A 17,964-nucleotide genomic window follows, 5' to 3' on the forward strand; every position below is an offset into this window, starting at 1 on the left:
ACAAGACCTCCTTCTCTCTAGTTCCCTGATCTCCTCCTTCCATGCTCGCCTCCAGGACTTCTCCAGGGCATCACCCATCCTCTGGAACTCCCTACCCCAATCCATCAGACTATCACCCACTCTCCTCTCCTTTAGGCGCACCCTAAAAACCCACCTCTTCAGGGAAGCCTACCCCACCCTCTGCTAACTGCCGATCTCCTCCACTCCTCCTACCACTCCAACCCACAGCTTTTCCTCCCATACTACTATCCCCTCCCTCCTAGATTGAAAGCTCCAAGGAGCAGGGCCCTCGCACCCCTCGTGTATCACATTGTATTGTTATTGTACTGTCTCATGTATTGTCTTCCATTGTAATGTACAGCGCTGAGCGAACTATTGGCGCTTTATAAATACGGTATAATAATAATAACAATAAAAGGGTTGAAATGTAGACAACATGTCATCCTTAATGGAGGTGAGCACTTTATGGCACGCTGTAAATGACTTATCCTTAATTAGGATAGCCACACAATTGCAGCATAAGGGTTTTTCCCAAGCTGAACCCAATTTAGCTGCACAAACTGCACACTTCTTCTTGGGGGTCTGACTCTGCACCTTGTCCTGGACTTTAACATACAATGAGCAAGAAAAGACACAATACAGAAAATAATCAGCACAGGGCCCCTCATACAAAACCACTGTGCTGGGGGAGCAGGAAAAGGAAGTGTGCCCACCAGGGTCATCAAGAGGGATCAGAGTCCCCAAGCTTAACTTAGAGGAGCCAGTGCTTGAAGGACCAGGGTATGCCTGAGAAGTGCCAGCGCCTTCCATCCATCCCTCTTGGTGTGGAGCCAAAGGCTCTGCTGGGTCTGTACTCCAGACTGGCTGCAGTGCTAATATGGAGACTGGAACCACAAGTCTCCGGCGCCTGTCAATGACGTCACCGCAGCCATAACTTCCGGTTCCTGAACAGCACCCAGAAGTTGCGGGTACTTGCACGCCTGCTTGGCAGTCACTCTGCCCCATTGTGCATCGGATGCTGGAGCCCCCCCCCCCTCGGGAAGGACAACGACAGGCATCAAAGGTCCTGGACCCCTCAGGACACCCCCGATGATGGTTATCATCCACTGAGGCATGGAAGGACATCAGGAGAGCAGCCCCACTTCCCCTGAAGGGATCGCATCGGGCATGAGGAAGTAAGCCAGACCAGGAGCCACCAGCAACCTCTAGGGCCCAGGACTTCCAGACAATCAGTTCCTTGATGACTGCACCCATCCTTGCAGAGGAAACACTAAAAACTCAGGATGGAGGCCTGGTGGTCCGCCTTTTATAGTACTGTGCTTACGTGTTTCCTGTCCCAGAGGGAGGAGCTCTGTCTCAGGAAGGCTGTCCTGGAGGACGTTTGGAGAAATGAACATTAGAATGTCTGAGAGACAAAAGCCAGAAATAGATCAGTGGCTGCATGCACACCTCATTGTTAGGCTGCAGGTAGAGAGGCAGAGATGAGGCAGGATTTATCATGAAATACAAATTAAAGTGTATTATTTTCAGAACAGCCAAGAATATTTCACAAGGTCTGAAAAGTATGTAAGTCATCGAGTTATTCCCCAATTTAAGAAGAAGAGCATAACTGCAGGTAGTAAATGTAAGAGAGGAGTTGCAGATGATACGATGGTGGGTAGTATGTACAGGAGAGGAGTGTGGAGGTATGACAGTGATGGGTATGTACGGGAGAGGAGTGTGGATGTATGACAGTGATGGGTATGTACAGGAGAGGAGTGCAGGAGGTATGACAGTGATCGGTATGTACAGGAGAGGAGTGCAGGGGGTATGACAGTGATCGGTATGTACAGGAGAGGAGTGTGGAGGTATGACAGTGATCGGTATGTACAGGAGAGGAGTACGGAGGTATGACAGTGATGGGTACGTACAGGAGAGGAGTACGGAGGTATGACAGTGATGGGTACGTACAGGAGAGAAGTACGGAGGTATGACAGTGATGGGTACGTACAGGAGAAAAGTACGGAGGTATGACAGTGATGGGTACGTACAGGAGAAAAGTACGGAGGTATGACAGTGATGGGTATGTACAGGAGAGGAGTGTGGAGGTAAGACAGTGATGGGTACGTACAGGAGAGGAGTGTGGAGGTATGACAGTGATGGGTACGTACAGGAGAGGAGTGTGGGAGCTATGACAGTGATGGGTACGTACATGAGAGGAGTACGGATGTATGACAGTGATGGGTACGTACAGGAGAGGAGTACGGAGGTACGACAGTGATGGGTGTGTACAGGAGAGGAGTACGGAGGTATGACAGTGATCGGTATGTAAAGGAGAGGAGTACGGAGGTATGACAGTGATGGGTATGTACAGGAGAGGAGTACGGAGGTATGACAGTGATGGGTATGTACAGGAGAGGAGTACGGAGGTATGACAGTGATGGGTATGTACAGGAGAGGAGTACGGAGGTATGACGTTCCCAGGGAGGAGTATCTCAGGAAGGGTCTATACTCCACCATAACTCTGGTTCTCGGAGTGTCAGGTCCCAGCGGGTTCTCCTGGTGTCTCTCCTGTTATTCTGTCTCGGACACATCAGAGGAACATGGTGGGAGATCGGCCTGAATGTCCTTCCTAGGAGGGAATACCGGAGCCATTCTGAGGCCCATTTAATGGGTATCAATGAGGAGGAAACCAACACTGAGAAGTAGATGCTGAGATATATACAGCACGGGGCAGCACAGTGGCTGAGTGGTTAGCACTTCCTCCTGGCAGTACTCAGGTTGTTGGTTCAAATTCCAACCATGGCACCACCTGCCTGGAGTTTGCATGTTCTCCGTGTGGCTGTGTTGATTTCCTCCGGGTACTCCGGTTTCCTCCTACACTACAAAGACATGCTGGGAGGTGAATTGTCTCCGGTCTAAGTTGTCCCTAGTATGTGTATGTATGAATGGGAGTTAGGGCCCTTAGATTGCACGCTCCTCGGGGGCGGGGACTGATGGGAATGTACAATATAGATGTAAACTGACGGTGCTATACAAGTACCTGGAATAAATAATAATAATACACCCAGATCATCGATGACAAGGAGGAAGGTTCGATCACAGATGATTGGTCCGTCTATAGCAGGGACAGGAGCCGGGACCAGGAATAGGAGATCCACCTGACTTACCCGTGTGCTCTGACATGGAGAAGATCCCATGCTGGCCCTATGGTGGCCGTGTGTTCAGGATGGAGACCGACAATCACAGGACCTTCTGGAAGCCGATATAAAATGGCTGAGAGGAGGAAAGTGTTCTCGGGACAGGAAGTGACGCAGACAGGAAGTGACAGACAGGAAGTGACTTCCTAAAGATTTATATAGAGGGTGCAGTATGGAGAGCAGACACTAGATGGTGCTGGTCCAGCAAAAGTTGAATAGTATAAAACAACAGGGAAAAAACCCTGAAAAGCAAAAGACGATGGCGGCTCGTAAACTTCTTATTTAGCAGCATGATGTCATTGTCCCACTCTACAGGTTACATCACATCACGTGACTTCCTCAGGAGTTGGCCATCGGACGTACAGCTGCCTATATATACCATTATAATCCTTAATAGACTAATCGGGCGCCATTATGTTGTAGCCTGTCTGTCCCTTATTAGGCAGCCATTTTCCTTTGGTCTAATATAGTGTTTTTACATTACAGTGGATTAGATCTCCCTCCTCCATTTTGTTGTAGCCCGCCTGGCCCTCCTCCGGTGGCCATTTTCCCTTAGTCTGATATGAATGCTGGCACATTTTGTCCCCTGATATTAGACATTAGCCGGGTGATTGTATACACACAGCGGGCAGATCTCAATCAATGTCACCCACTAGTCTATACTGTCACGGGGTTGGCCAGCCAATCATGTGGCTCCTATTCTGTGCTTCCAATGACCATTCCTAGTACATAGGACTCATCTTCCATACTACATTCATGATACAACAAGATGGAAACTGTTATAGAGTCATTGTACAAATCCTGTGACCCGACTTGTATCCGGGAATATTGCATGGCCTTCTACTTCCTGCTCTATGCTGACCTGGATGCAGTTCTGTTGTACAACATGATTCCTCACACCAGCAGCTTGTGTTGTCTTCATTCCTGTACATGAAACATGGTGTCAGAAGTGACTGGAATCAGGACTGAGCCTCTTGTTTGGAGCGCAGCAGCTTTGGGAAACACAGGTTTGTGAACTACAGCCTGAGACTGAGGATTGTCTGAGATTTGATAGCTCAGAGGCTTCCTGACAATATGGCTGCCATGAATGGCATACCTCCCCCAGAGGGGATGACAATGAGTGGGGATTGGAGCAGCAATTGGGAATCTTTCAGAGCTGAATGTGAAGATTATTCCCTGGCTACAGGCTGGAATGAGAAATGTGCAGGAGTGCCGGCAGCAACTCTGAGAAGAGTCATGGGCAGTGAATGCAGGCATGTGTATAAACACAATGTGACCCTCACAGCAGATCAGCAACACAATGTTACAGCCATTGTAAATGTACTGGAAGATGATCTCATACCTGCTACAAATGTCATTTATGAAAGGGATGTGTTTGGATGCTGCAAACAAGAAGAGGGACAATCTTTGGATCACTTTGTTACACACTGGAGAGAAAAGGCAGCAACTTGTGAATATGGCACTCAGAGACCAATTGATAAGGGACACAATTGTTGTTGGTATAGCTAGCGAGAGAGCACACGCAGGCGCCTCCTAAGAGAACATGACTTCACTCTACACACAGCCATTGAGACGTGCCGTACAGCAGAGCTCACTGACAGACGTCTGAAAGTTATGGAACAGGACAGACAGCAGACCGACAGCATAAACATTGCAATGCAGCATGGCAACAAGAACAAACTTCAGCAACGCCGCCTGATGAGTAAAAATACTGCCAACCCTACAGCTTGCAGATACTGTGGGACTGTGCATGAAAGAATTAAAGAGCCGTGTCCAGCCTATGGGGAGTCTTGGAAGTCTTGTGGAAGAACAAACCATTTTACTAACGTTTGTTTGTCAAGTAAACGACGGCCATCAATAGGCAAATGACACAACGTGGAGAACACATCCGCATATGAGGAAGAGACACACACCACTGAAGTTATAGACAGCAGTGATGGGCCTACCTCCCCCACACAGATCACCTACCTCCCCCCACACAGATCACCTACCTCCCCCCACACAGATCACCTACCTCCCCCCACACAGATCACCTACCTCCCCCCACACAGATCACCTACCTCCCCCCACACAGATCACCTACCTCCCCCACACAGATCACCTACCTCCCCCCACACAGATCACCTACCTCCCCCACACAGATCACCTACCTCCCCACACACAGATCACCTACCTCCCCCCACACAGATCACTACCTCCCCCCACACACAGATCACCTACCTCCCCCACACAGATCACCTACCTCCCCCCACACAGATCACCTACCTCCCCCACACAGATCACCTACCTCCCCCACAGATCACCTACCTCCCCCCACACTCACACCACTGAAGTTATAGACAGCAGTGATGGGCCTACCTCCCCCCACACAGATCACCTACCTCCCCACACACAGATCACCTACCTCCCCCCACACAGATCACCTACCTCCACCACACAGATCACCTACCCCCCCACACCGATCACCTACCTCCCCCCACACAGATCACCTACCTCCCCCCACACAGATCACCTACCTCCCCCACACAGATCACCTACCTCCCCCCACAGATCACCTACCTCCCCCCACACACAGATCACCTACCTCCCCACACACAGATCACCTACCTCCCCCACACAGTTCACCTACCTCCCCCCACAGATCACCTACCTCCCCCCACACAGATCACCTACCTCCCCCCACACAGATCACCTACCTCCCCCACACAGATCACCTACCTCCCCCACACAGACCACCTACCTCCCCCCACACAGATCACCTACCTCCCCCACACAGATCACCTACCTCCCCCACACAGATCACCTACCTCCCCCCACACACAGATCACCTACCTCCCCACACACAGATCACCTACCTCCCCCACACAGATCACCTACCTCCCCCCACACAGATCACCTACCTCCCCACACAGATCACCTACCTCCCCCCACACACACTACTGAAGTTATAGACAGCAGTGAATTGATGGGCCTACCTCTCCCCACACAGATCACCTACCTCCCCCACACAGATCACCTACCTCCCCCCACACAGATCACCTACCTCCCCCCACACAGATCACCTACCTCCACCACACACAGATCACCTACCTCCCCCCACACAGATCACCTACCTCCCCCCACACAGATCACCTACCTCCCCCCACACAGATCACCTACCTCCACCACATACAGATCACCTACCTCCCCCACACAGATCACCTACCTCCCCCCACACAGATCACCTACCTCCCCCACACAGATCACCTACCTCCCCCCACACAGATCACCTACCTCCCCCACACAGATCACCTACCTCCCCACACACAGATCACCTACCTCCACCACACAATCACCTACCTCCCCCCACACAGATCACCTACCTCCCCCCACACAGATCACCTACCCCCCCCCACACAGATCACCTACCTCCCCCCACACAGATCACCTACCTCCACCACATACAGATCACCTACCTCCCCCACACAGATCACCTACCTCCCCCCACACAGATCACCTACCTCCACCACATACAGATCACCTACCTCCCCCACACAGATCACCTACCTCCCCCCACACAGATCACCTACCTCCCCCACACAGATCACCTACCTCCCCCCACACAGATCACCTACCTCCCCCACACAGATCACCTACCTCCCCCCACACAGATCACCTACCTCCACCACACAATCACCTACCTCCCCCCACACAGATCACCTACCTCCCCCCACACAGATCACCTACCCCCCCCACACAGATCACCTAACTCCCCCCCACACAGATCACCTACCTCCCCCACACAGATCACCTACCTCCCCCACACAGATCACCTACCTCCCCCCACACAGATCACCTACCTCCCCCCACACAGATCACCTACCTCCCCCCGCTGTGCAATCCAGAGGAAAGAAATGGTTTGTCACTTTACATGTAAATAATAAGCCCCAATCCTGTCACCTCCATTCAGGAACAACGTGGGATGTAATGTGCTTCAGAGACAAAATGGTGTCAGCACCAGAAGCACGTCTACTGCCAAGTGACACCAGATTAAAGTTACACTCCGGTGCGATGATGAAATCTCTGGGGCTCTTCAAGACAGAATGTGCCATACGTGGACTAACACACAAGCTGGAGTGTGAAATTGTGGAAGCAGCCAAAAGCCACTGTTGTCTGGCTCATCCTGGGAGCGTCTAGGGCTGATACGTTTCTCCGTCCCTGCAGAGCGTAATGTGATGGACAATCTATCCAAGGGGCCCTTGACAAAACAACTGCTGATAAAGGAATTTAGTGATGTGTTTACTGGGCCAGTAGAATCTGTACCAGGGGAAGTTCATTTCCACCTTGATGTGAGTGTCCCTCCAGTCCAATGTGCACCACGCAATGTGCCGGTGGCATTAAAACAGGCAGTTAAGGCACAGCTTGACCAGTATGAGGCCAATGGACACTTGGCACCAGTGACTGACCCAACTGGCTGATAAGTAACATGGTGATTGTAAGGAAGCCAAATACGCTGCAAATATGGGATGGATGGATGGATGGATGGAGGGATGGATGGACGGACGGATGGATGGATGGATAGACGGATGGATGGACGGGCGGATGGATGGACAGGCGGATGGATGGATGGACGGGCGGATGGATGGACAGATGGACGGATGGATGGATGGATGGATGGACGGACGGATGGATGGACGGATGGATGGACGGTCGGATGGACGGATGGATAGATGGACAGATGGATAGACGGATGGATGGATGGATGGACGGACGGATGGATGGACGAATGGATAGATGGATGGATGCATGGACGGATGGATGGACAGATGGATGAACGAGTGGATGGATGGACAGACGGATGGATGGATCGATTGACGGACGGAGGCCAATGGACACTTGGCACCAGTGACTGACCCAACTGGCTGATAAGTAACATGGTGATTGTAAGGAAGCCAAATACGCTGCGAATATGGGATGGATGGATGGAGGGATGGATGGACGGACGGATGGATGGACGGACGGATGGATGGATGGATAGACGGATGGATGGACGGGCGGATGGATGGACAGGCGGATGGATAAATGGACGGGCGGATGGATGGATGGATGGATGGATGGACGGATGGACGGATGGATGGACGGTCGGATGGACGGATGGATAGATGGACAGATGGATAGACGGATGGACGGACGGATGGATGGACAGATGGATGAACGGGTGGATGGATGGATGGACAGATGTATGGATGGATGGACGGATGGATGGACAGATGTATGGATGGATGGACGGACGGATGGATGGACGGATGCATGGACGGACGGATGGATGGACGGATGCATGGACGGACGGATGCATGGACGGACGGACGGATGAATGGACGGACGGATGGATGGATGGATGGACGGACGGACAGATGGACGGTCGGATGGACGGACGGATGGATGGACGGACGGATGGACGGACGGATGGACGGACGGATGGATGGACGGATGGACGGACGGACGGATGGACGGATGGACGGACGGATGGATGGACAGACGGATGGATGGATGGATGGACAGATGCATGGACGGAAGGATGGACAGACGGATGGATGGAAGGACGGATGGATGGATGGACGGACGGAAGGATGGATAGACAGATGCATGGACAAACAGACGGATGGATGGATGGATGGATGGATAGACGAATGGATAGACGGATGGATAGAAGGATGGATGGACGGACGGACGGACGGATGGATGGATGGACGGACGGACGGTTGGATGGATAGACGGATGCATTGACGGAGGGATGGATGGAAGGATGGATGGATGGTTGATGGATGGACGGATGGTTGGATGGACGGACGGACGGATGAATGGACAGATGGATGGATGAACGGACAGATGGATAGACAGATGGATGGATGGACGGATGGATAGACGGACGGATGGATGGACAGATGCATGGATGGATGGATGGATGGAAGGATGGATAGACAGATGGTTGATGGACGGACGGATGGATGAAAAATACAAAGTAAAAACTCCCCCAATAGCGTGATGCGGCTACAAAACGTTTCCTCCTCCAGCGACGCTCCCGATCCTCTCACATTATAACACGGAATAGAAAGCCTTCTTGTATAGAAATCACGACTCCACAAACCTGATTGGAACAATCAATTCTCAGCATTTGGTGAATGTGGATCCAAACGTTGTTGTCACAGAAGATGTGAGCACGCTGGAGGATGTATGATGTTTGAGGTACAGATCTATAACATTTTATTCACAATTTGTGGGACATTAGATTGTCCAATCAGATTGTGCCGTGTATGGTCCCCTCCCACTCCCCAGAGTCTCTATGAAGCCTGAACACAGGCCCCTCCCATTCTGTCATCATTCCATTACCATCCCCTGCACCAAAATGGGGGGCATCCAGCAGGAGGTACTGCTCACCACAGGACATGTCTTTCCTTCCAGTGACACCACCAACATAGGACATTTCTTTCCTTCCAGTGACACCACCAACACAGGACATTTCTTTCCTTCCAGTGACACCACCAACACAGGACATTTCTATCCTTGCAGTGACACCTCCAACACAGGACATTTCTTTCCTTCCAGTGACATCACCAACACGGGACATTTCTTTCCTTCCAGTGACACCTCCAACACAGGACATTTCTTTCCTTCCAGTGACACCACCAACACGAGACACTTCTTTCCTTCCAGTGACACCACCAACACAGGACATTACTTTCCTTCCAGTGACACCAGCAACACAGGACATTTCTTTCCTTCCAGTGACACCACCAACACGGGACATTTCTTTCCTTCCAGTGACACCACCAACACAGGACATTACTTTCCTTCCAGTGACACCACCAACACAGGACATTTCTTTCCTTCCAGTGACACCACCAACACAGGACATTTCTTTCCTTCCAGTGACACCACCAACACGGGACATTTCTTTCCTTCCAGTGACACCACCAACACGAGACACTTCTTTCCTTCCAGTGACACCACCAACACAGGACATTACTTTCCTTCCAGTGACACCAGCAACACAGGACATTTCTTTCCTTCCAGTGACACCACCAACACAGGACATTACTTTCCTTCCAGTGACACCACCAACACAGGACATTTCTTTCCTTCCAGTGACACCACCAACACAGGACATTTCTTTCCTTCCAGTGACACCACCAACACAGGACATTTCTTTCCTTCCAGTGACACCACCAACACAGGACATTTCTTTCCTTCCAGTGACACCACCAACACGGGACATTTCTTTCCTTCCAGTGACACCACCAACACAGGACATTTCTTTCTGCTGATTGTCTCTCTGTGGAAACCAATCATTCCCATCCAGGACTCTCGGGGTTTTCTCTATGGATGAAACAAATACAGAGAGAGGTGGGCTGAGAGAGAACTCCACTTCTTTCAGTGTTTAGTCCCCGGTCACATGGGGTGTCACTCGGCATGCCATTTCCATGCTATGCTTCTTGCAGATCACAAGTCGCCCCCTACTGCCCACAATGACGGGTCATATCGGGGGGTGTGACTTGGTGGGAGTCGCAGCGATTTCTAAAGTCATCCCTGCACTACTATTGGTGGGATTGGCATAGACATCGGTGTCACTCCTGAAATCGGCATTTCCCCCGACTTGGAAATCGTACGACTTCACTGTAAGCTGGATGTGACCGGGGGGTTAGAGGACAAAACCGGGAACTCCGCAAATGAGGCGTCCCACCATGATTAGTGACACCATCTTTCCTTCTTTCTCTTTCCCTCTCAATTCAATGAGCTTTATTGGCAGGAACAAATGACATTGTAGCATTGCCAAAGCAGTTTGTATGGGAAGAGGGGAAATATAAAGGGGGGGGGTCCATGGGAAGGATTATGAAGTCCTCAGTGTTTCATGTCCCTCTCAGTCTGTGGCATGGTGTCACATGTGGTGCAGCTATTTCCCCCATTGGCTCCTCTTCTCCCAGTAGAATTTGGAGTTTCCTCCTTTCTTCTATAGAAGTGAAGTCCGGGATGAGAGCGGAGAGTCTCTGGAAGTGAGTGTCCCTCACTGATGAGTACTTGGGGCCCCATACTGTCCTCCTCCCTCTCTCCCCCCCAGGTCCCAGAGGATGGCGGCCCATTCACAAAGTGCAGTGCGATTGGCCCATGAGCAGGAGGAAACCGGCTGTGGGGAGTCATGAGATACGTGCAGTTCCTGGTGTGACCGGAGCCTGACCGGGAAAACGTTTATCTGGGGTGACGTTTGGGGACAATGTGATCAGTGACACCCACTTATGTCTGATCTCACTATTACTTTTCTATCCGAGTTTTCACTTCAATACAGGAAATAATGTGAAATCTGAGGGAAATCTGAGAGCCATATGAAGACTTTGGGCCGTTCTATTGTCTGTTCATATGTCTGTGTGTACATCACACCGAAAAGAGGGACATTTACAGGGCAAAGAGGGACAGAGAAATATGGTGTCACACAAGGGAGAGTGATGGGAGATATGATCAAATACAATCTCATTACCTCCTCTGCTCACACTTCCAGCAACGTCTCCTCTATAATTCCTCCCACATGGAGCTTCCTGTCTGTGCCTGACCTCACTGCCTGACTGTGCCTGACATCACTTCCTGTGTGTGCCTGACCTCACTTCCTGTCTGTGCCTGACCTCACTTTCTGTGTGTGCCTGATGTTACTTCCTGTGTGTGCCTGACGTCACTTCCTGTCTGTGCCTGACCTCACTTCCCGTATGTGCCTGACATCACTTCCTGTTTGTGCCTGACCTCACTTCCCGTCTGTGCCTAACCTCACTTCCTCTCTGTGCCTGACCTCACTTCCTGTCTGTGCCTGACATAACTTCCTGTACCTGACATCACTTCCTGTCTGTCCCCCCATTACTTCTCATCTGCGCCTGACATCACTTACCATCTGTGCCTCACATTACTTCCTGTCTGTGACTGACATCCTTCCTGTCTGTGCCCAACTTCACTTCCTGTCTGTGCCTTACATCCTTTCTTTCTGTGCCTGACATCACTTCCTGTACCTGACCTCACTTCCTGTCTGTGCCTGACATCCTTCCTTTCTGTGTCTGACCTCTGTCTGTGCCTGACATCACTTCCTGTACCTGACCTCACTTCCTGTCTGTGCGCCACATTGCTTTCTGTCTGTGTCTGACATCACTTCCTGTCTGTGCCTGAGCTCACTTTCCGCCTGTGCCTGACATCACTTCCTGTCTGTGCTCAATATTGCTTCCCATCTGAGCCTTACCTCATTCCTGTCTGTGCCTGACATCACTTCCTGTCTGTGCCTGAGCTCGCTTCCCATCTTTGCCTGACATCACTTCCCGTCTGTGCCTGACATCACTTCCTGTCTCTGTATATGTGTGATCACCACCTTGTGGAGCTCAGAAGAACGGCATCCTGAGAAATGTAAGAAAATGAAACCAAACTGTACGATGACAGCAAGATTTATTACCTACTTCAGCTCCGGAAAATTTTACCCCCTTCATGACCAGGGAATTTTTTTTTTCTGTTCAGCACTGCACTACTTTAACTGACAATTTTGCGGTCATGCTACACTGTACACAAGTTTCACTGATATAAATAGAGCTTTCTTTGGTGGTATTTGATCACCACGGGTGGGGGGGGGGTTATTTTTTAATTATGAAAACAAATGATATCTTCTACTTTGTTACAAAACATATCCCATAAAATCAGATTTCTTCATACATGTAGTACAACGTGTATTCTGCTCCGTGTCTTTGGTAGAAGCATAGCTGAATCCGTGGATATTGATTGGTCTGTGTGAAGTTATGGCGTCTACAAACTATGGGATATAGAATGGAATTTATGCAGCTTTTACGTCGCTGTTACTTTCTGACTGCCGATCACATTTCTTGAGGCAGTAAAATGCCCGGACCTTACAAACATCCCCAAATGTCCCCTTTATGGGAAGGATACATCCCAAGGTATGTGCTGAGAGGCATGTTGTGTCCATGGAACATTTACAGTTATTGCCATAAGTTATTGGAAAATGAAAAATAAATTCTATTTACACCAAGTTGTCATTTAATGAGCTATTTCTGGCACACGCCATGGGGAGATGTGGAATTACACCCCAAAACACATTCTGCTACTTCTCCCCAGTATGAGGACACCACAAGTGACAGACTTTCTGGCAGCCTTGCCACATACAGGTCCCAAAATCCAATGACCACCTTAAGGAGGCTTAGGCAACCATCTTAGGGTGCCAGGATAGGGGGTGGTAAAATATGAACCTGCAGCCACTTGCTGGGGATTTGGATTTTTAACAATGCTGCAGACGTGTTATTTCCCCCCACACTGCCCACCGCTATACAGCCGGGAGTGTGAGGACTTTAGTAAATCCGAATGTTGGCTGTCATGTGGAAGTGATACAAGTGGGACAGCAGAGCCTGGTGCTGTCATGGTGGGTGTCACTGGGAAGGACAGAGGGAGCTCAGCGGACCTCCTATACACAGACCAGGACGTGACATGTACATTGGGGTGCCTACATAGGAACACAGTGATCCCCACACATGTTACATATCAGCGCACACGCCGGAGGGAGAGCAATGATTGGAGCACCAGTGCTCCTGTGTAACTCTATACTGATGACCTGGAGGGGCTATTAAAGCGTTCCAAGTGCACACAGTGTTACGGCTTGACATGTTGGGAATCCCATTTCCTCGGCACAACCTCATCTTTTATATTTCACCAGAAAATAGGTCATGAATTGCATTTATGTGCTCAGAAATAAACGTTACTATATTGTTCCTGAAATGTTGCCTTTCATAAACTGTTGTGCTAATATCATGTAACATAGAAAATGACAACTCCCAACATTGGATTATATAGGGTGTCTGCTATCAAAGAATACATCAGATTTGGGGTTTAGTGATCTTCAGGAATAAAATGATTTTTAAAAGGTGTAAACAAGACATAAAATATGTCCCCAGGACTCCATGGACCCCTTCATTCCACGCCGTCTCCAGGAACCGGGAAACCACAGAGAAGCCAAGTGTCCCCCGACTTCCTCTCCAGGCTGGGATGTCACTCTGGTCGGGCGCCACCTACAGGGGAAGAAGCAGACTGCACCGGCCTACATCTGCTCTATGCTTTGTCTGATCAAGATGGCGGCCATTTCTCCCTGAACACAGAGCGCCCTAAACACGAGGTAAACGTGGTGCAGCATTGAGCCCCGTCCAGCTGTAGTGTAGACTTTGACAGGCTGCAGGCAGCGGGGCTGGACGCTGTACCTGTGCCTACCAGGTGTATTATAATGCCAGCATTGCACCCACAGGGGCCGGACCCCCCATGTACAAGGGGCCTAAGAGATACCATCAGCTTGTGTTCCATTCCACCAGACTCCTAGAACTGGAAGAGGACATTTTTGGGGGGATGTTGTAGAAGAACCCAGACCACGGTATTGTGTGGTGAAAATATCATCCAACTTTATTCATCATATATATGTGACACTTTAACAACAGAAGGAAAGAGATAGATTGTTTACATTTCAAGGATCTATTTATACCATTTATATCATCTATTATAAGAAATGATTAACATATGACACACCCCTCATTAATACCAGCCCCGCCCACTTATGTAACCATCAATCACACTACACATTGTACATATCTCTGCACACACCAGAGGGAGAGGAATAACTCTAGGGCCATCATTCATGGTTCACTATATAAACTGATGACCTGTAAAGGCTTTTAAAACGTCCCCTATGGACAATATCTGGTACTGAAGTTTGTCACCATTTCACAAGCACATGACATTTTAAAGCTTGACATGTTTGGTATCTATATACTTGATGCCAACCTCATCTTTCATTTTTCTTCAAATTGGGTCATATATTGTGTTTTTCTGAACTGGAATTATTGTTAGTGTTTTTTTACTGAAAATATGCATTTCATAGACAGCTGCGTTAATATTGCGTGACAAAAATTTTTTAACCACCACCATTTTATTCTCCAGGGTCTCTGCTTTCAGAAAATAAAACACAATATTTAGGGGGCTTTAAATAATCTTCTGTTCTAACAATGTGAATGTAATCATGTGCATAAACAAGCAAAATCAACTGGCAGCGAAAGACACAACAGCAACAATGTATACAATTATCATCAAATCTATAGTAGCAACTAATGGCCTAAGAAGCAAAGCCACCATATTACTCAACCAAGTTCCAGCTAAACCCATCCAAGAAAATGGATCCCACTTCCCCCCACCCAGGTGACTGTTGGAACTCCTTTACCTTGTGTAGATATCCCCTTCTGAGATCCTCATGATCTAATATAAATGTACAACACTCTCTGACACCAGATTGTAGATTCCGCCTTGATCTTCCGAGAGATAGTCAGCCGCCATACAGTTCTGTGACACCACCTTAGGTGATGGAGCCACTTCTGCTGTCAGCTCTGCTATACCATCAATGGTGTCATTGGTTATCTGATCCATGACTCCAGTACACCGGTTCATCTTACTTATCTTAGATTACTTAGATTCCCCATCCCGTCTATGAAGGGCTCACTGCATAAAACATCTCCACTCCAGAGAAAATGTTTCTTCTCACTGGAAGACCAGGGGAGTATTGGGAGAAATTGAGGCTTTCCCTTACAGATATGGGGGAGGGGCAACATCACCTAAAGTACAGCTATGGGTGGAATTGAAGGGAAGACATTTTAGGGTGCTCCTTCCACACAAGAAGCAATGTATCTGGAAGAACTAGGAATCCATTGGACCAATGGGGATTAAACATTCTGCAATACATTGAGACACCATGAAATGTTACTGGCCTGTGATTGGCTTTCCTATTGTTAGTGAAGTGAGACTCCCCTTGTCGGTCTCATTAATGGAAAGAAACCATCTGAAATGTTTCCCCCAAATCCAAAAAGGTGACCCCCCATGGGTAGGTAGCCATCCTACTATTCCTAAAAACTAAAAAACTAGTAGTTGGAAGTCAATATAAAGCACTTTATACTGTTTTTAATTGATTATATATATATGTACGTATTTTTTATTTTTTCTATTTTTTGTATATGCATTTTGTAATAAATTTTGTATTAAACCTTATTGTTAAAAGTAAATGTGACCGACTTCCCTGTTGCCAATTACATGCACAGTCTATATAGCCGACGTATACAGGGTTGTTAAACAGTGGATATAACAGTTACATGTTTTCACACAAACAACATCACAATTAGCAACATTGTCTCAATTTGATCAATACAGCTGTCCGTAATGATAGCTACAAAGGTTTGGCCCCAAAAAGATGGCTGCGACCATACATACTTCAAGAAAATGGCGCCAAACTATTATAAAAGAAGTCCAGGCAAGGTGAGTGTCCTATCACATCCCCCGGAAGAAGCCACGTGACCCTGTGGCGCAACGTGTTGGGGAGGGGCTTTGACGTCACCACAGCAACCCAACTTCAGTAACGGCAGGTATAGACAGTGTGTGTAGACACACGGAGGAAGCCTGTGACATCCGCATTTAGCGGTTTTATCTATTACAAAGCGCATTGAAATGATTGACATGTGAGGTCATATAGAGGGCATTAAATACATCTTTTTATTAAAACGATAAGGCACCAAATATCTCTTCTTTCTTCCACTATACTAACGAGGAGAAAAATAGGGAGATGGAGCCACATCCAGCATCAGAAGGAAGCAGAGATCATCATGTCCATACAAGCACATTAGAAGTGACCAATCCAGGAAAACCCAGGGGAGGTCCAAAGGATCTCATCAATACAAACCTCTTAAAAGCTGTGTCAGCCCAGCAATAGGCTAACAAGAAGGTGAGCCCATAAAAGGGTCAATATTCAAGCAAGGATTTATTTCTACAGTTCCTTATATACAGCAATTACTATTGTGGACACGAATAGAATACTCCGCTATTATTCATAGACTTTGGACACCATTTCATTTTTACATTCTTTTTCATCTTTTCATTTTCAAAATTTTGTGATTATATTTCATTTATATTTTTTATTTTTATTTATGTTTTATATATTTTTCTATTATTCATATTTATTATTCATTTCTTATTTAAAAACAAAAATTCACACATATATCCAGAGAATCTTTTTGCTGTACTTTATAAGGATTTCTCTTATTTTTTCATATGTGAATTATTCATGATAAAATCCAGCCAGAGTTTATTAATAACAATCTAATATATAATTTATATAGATATACCTTATTGTAAGGGCGCGGCCCTATCTATTAACTTACATTTTATCATCCTACTATTCCTGATATGAGTTTGTAGTCCCTGCTACTACAGGAAACATGCGGGCGATCATTTACACCTTTTACAGCAGGACAGTAAATATCAGAACACAATTCAAACATCAGACCAACAGCAGGAAGTCTGCTAACTGAATGTGTAATGCAATCTGTCATTAGCATTCCCAGAGTTCCCTCTGCAACATAGTTGTATCAGCTGTTGGTCCTGTCTGTACATCTGTTATTTTCCCACCTTCTGTAACAGGGTGACAACCCTGATCATTCTGCAGGAACATTACACAGCAGCGTTGTCACCCTGTACAGGGAAGTCTTAGATAGATTATAAGTAAGACACACAACAAGTAAAGCCCAACTTCAGCTAACGCTTCTACAGCAGTTACAGCAACAGGTTCTCTATAAGGTCCAACCCCCCATATGAATGACAACTGACAGTTGTGAGCACCCCCAGCAGTGTTATAGGATTTGCCCCAACCCCTCCAACTGCCATTTTTCCCAAAAGACTTGGCCTTCTACAGGAAGTAGAG

At 48.1% G+C, this 17,964-nt stretch overlaps 2 protein-coding genes across 2 annotated transcripts in view; one reads left to right on the top strand and one right to left on the bottom strand.

Moving 5' to 3' along the window:
• Positions 1-17,964, top strand: part of LOC149470559 (uncharacterized) — a 432,748-nt gene that overhangs the window by 217,400 nt on the left and 197,384 nt on the right. The gene's annotated exons all lie outside the window — the stretch shown is intronic.
• Positions 1-17,964, bottom strand: part of LOC149470561 (uncharacterized) — a 77,230-nt gene that overhangs the window by 53,968 nt on the left and 5,298 nt on the right. The window lies entirely within an intron of this gene.

The sequence above is a fragment of the Staurois parvus genome, unplaced genomic scaffold (genome assembly GCF_062004578.1).
Source record: "Staurois parvus isolate SC_StPar_1 unplaced genomic scaffold, SC_StPar_1.0 ptg000038l, whole genome shotgun sequence".
Lineage (NCBI taxonomy): Eukaryota > Metazoa > Chordata > Amphibia > Anura > Ranidae > Staurois > Staurois parvus.